Source organism: Myotis davidii, unplaced genomic scaffold (assembly GCF_000327345.1).
Source record: "Myotis davidii unplaced genomic scaffold, ASM32734v1 scaffold1643, whole genome shotgun sequence".
NCBI lineage: Eukaryota > Metazoa > Chordata > Mammalia > Chiroptera > Vespertilionidae > Myotis > Myotis davidii.
This window is the reverse complement of record NW_006294357.1, coordinates 182,768-186,050: the sequence shown is the minus strand read 5'-3', so window position 1 is coordinate 186,050 and position 3,283 is coordinate 182,768.

Here is a 3,283-nt window from a genome sequence, read left to right as displayed (position 1 = left end):
TTTCGTTTATTTTGAATTTTCTGAAGATGCACACACACTTACCCAATGGTTCTAAATATGTTACAGGCTTAGAAATGGATTTTTGGTTTATCTCATAATCATAAAAATGTCATTAAATCTAAGTGTGTATTTAGCAGTCCTCCCAAGGCTGTGCCCATAGCTCTAACTCACAAAGTCTTGCATCTAATGATTACCAGTTTATATTTAGAAATTTTTACTCTCTATAAGATGGTCACACAGGAGATTTACAATAATATCCATTTAGAATATTGAACTGATAGAGCATTTTCCCTGAAGGGGGATTAGATGTCTGCCGTACTACAAAGAAAAGGAATCCTCTAACCAAGTCTGCAAGTACCACAGTACTTGTGACTTGACTTTGGGGCCACTGATAGGTTTGGAAATGTCATTAGAGGTTGTTTCATCTCTTGGAGTTCTAAACTAATAGGCTGCATTTTGAAGAGAGCGGCAGGGAGTAAAAAAGAATCTGGTCTCACATAATAACAGACAAGCTCATGTAAAATTACTTTTTTCAAGCCTGATGTTTCCAAAAACTTCAGCAGCAGCAAATGCAGTCTTTGAGATGAATTATGTTCAGGCTTGTGATTCACTAGTGGCAGGCAACATACTGAAAAAGATGGCAAATTGGGTATGTTCTCTGTGTGGCTGCTAGTTCCTGGAGAACTGGAAAAAGTGCAATTTCCCACTAGCAATATGATTTTTTTTAAAAAAAATATGTTTTTATTGATTTGAGAGAGAGAGGAAGGGAGATGGTGAGAGAGACAGAGAAACATGGATGGCAGAGAGAAGCAGCGATTGGTTGCCTCCCATATGCACCCTGACCAGGAATTGTATGGGCACTGCAACCTACGTATGGGCACTGACTGGAATTGAACTGGTGATCCTTTGGTGCATGGGACTACACTCAACCAATTGAGTTACACTGGCTATCAATATGATTTTTAGGGGACCCACTGAGAAGCAAATTCACAGAAAATCAAGAATCTCTATGGAAGGAAAATACTGTGGCACAGGACAGCGATCAGACAAGAAGAAAAAATAAAAGGCATCCAAATTGGAAAGCAGGAAGTAAAACTCTCATTATTTGCAGATGACATGATATTGTACTTAGAAAACCCTAAAGCCTCCATCAAACACTGCTAGCTTTAATAAATGAATTTGGCAAAGTAGCATGATACAAAATTAACATCCAGAAATTGATGGCATTTCTATACACCAATAATTAACATCCAGAAATAGAAACTTAAAAAAAAAACCATTTACCATTGCAACAACAACAACAAAAGATACCTAGGAATACCTTTAACCAAGGAGGCAAAAGACCTATACTCATAAAACCATAGGACATAGATAAAATAAATAGAGGAAGATAGGAACAAGTGGAAGCATATACCATGTACCTGGATTAGAAGAACAAACATCATTAAAATGTCCATGCTATCCACAGCATCTACAGATTCACACAATCCCAATTAAAGTACCAATGAAGTATTTTACAGATCTAGAACAAATATTTCAAAAATCTCTATGGAACCAAAAAGACCCCAATAGCTGTAGCAATCTTGAAAAAGAATAACAAAGTTGGAGAGAATACAATACCACATATCAAACTATACTATAAAGTCATTGTAATCAAAACAGTCTTGTACTAGTACAAGAACATGCATTTAGACCAATAGAACAGAACAGAGACCACAGAAATCAACCCACAACATTATGATCAATTAATATTTGACAAAGGAGGCAAGAACATACAATGGAGTAAAGATAGTCTCTTCAATAATTTTTCCCAAATTGGATAGGTACATGTAAAAAAAAATTGAAACTAGACCATCAACTTACACCACCCACAGGAATAAACTCAAAATGGAGAAAAGACTTAAATATGAGTCACAAAACCATAAAAATCCCAGAAGAAAATAGGCAGTAAAATCTCAGACATCTAATGTAGCAGTGTTTTCACCAATACATCTCCTAGGGCAAGAGAAACAAAGGGAAGAATAAAAAAATGGGATTACATCAAACTAAAAAGTTTCTGCAGGGCAAAAGAAACCATCAACAAAATGAAAAGGGAACCCACTTTATGGGAGAACATATTAGGCAATGTTGCATCTGATAGGGATTAATTTCTAAAATATATAAAGAACACATACAACTCAACACCAGGAAGACAAACAATCCAATTAAAATGGGCAAGGGACCTGAATAGAGGACATACAGATGGCCAATAGACATATGAAAAAATGTTCAATGTCACTAATCATCAGAGAGATGCAAATTAAAACTACAATGAGTTATTACTTCACACCTGCCAGAATGACTACCATCAATAAATCAACAAACAATAAGGGCTGGTGAGGATGTGGAGAAAAGGGAACTCTAGTACCCTGCTGGTAGGAATGTAGACTGGTGCAGCCACTTTGGAAAACTGTATGGAGTTTCCTCAAAAAATTAAAAATGAAACTGCCATTTGACCCAGTGATCCCATTTCTGGGAATATAGCCTAAGAATTCAGAAACACTAATCAGAAAGAATGCATGCACCCCTATGTTCATAGAAGCATTATTTACAATAGCTAAGATCTGGAAATAGCTCCAGTGCCCATCAGTAGATGAGTGGATAGAAAAGCTATGGTACATTTATACAATGGAATACTATGAGGCTGTGAAAAAGGACTTCTTACCCTTTGGGACAGCAAGGATGGACCTGGAGATTATTATGCTGAGTGAAGTAAACCAGACATGGAAAGTCAAATATCACATGATCTAACTTTTTGTGGAATCTAATGAACAAAATAAACTGACAAACAAAATAGGCCAGAGGCATGGGTACATAGAACAGACTGATAGACCTCAGAGGGATGGGTGGTGGTGGGGAAGGAAAAGATTAACCAAAGAACATATATGCTTATATGTATAGCCAATAGACATAGACAATAGTGTGGCAAAGGCTTGGGGAGGGGCAGGGGCTGAGTGGAGGTAGGCAATAAGGGGGAAAATGGGGGACATCTGTAATACTGTCAACAATAAAAAAGTAATATGGCGGAGGAAAAAGAATCCACTTTTTTTGTAGAAAGAATTTCATGATGTTTATTCACAAAACAATTGCACAAAGTAATAGCTATAGTTTGAGAAAGAATTTTTACACAATTCCTAATTGCTAATAAATGTATAATGAAAATCTATTTGAATAATGGTACCATAAGCAAGACACACAAAAGAGGAGGTTACCTACAATATGGCTAATATTTTCCATTCAATAG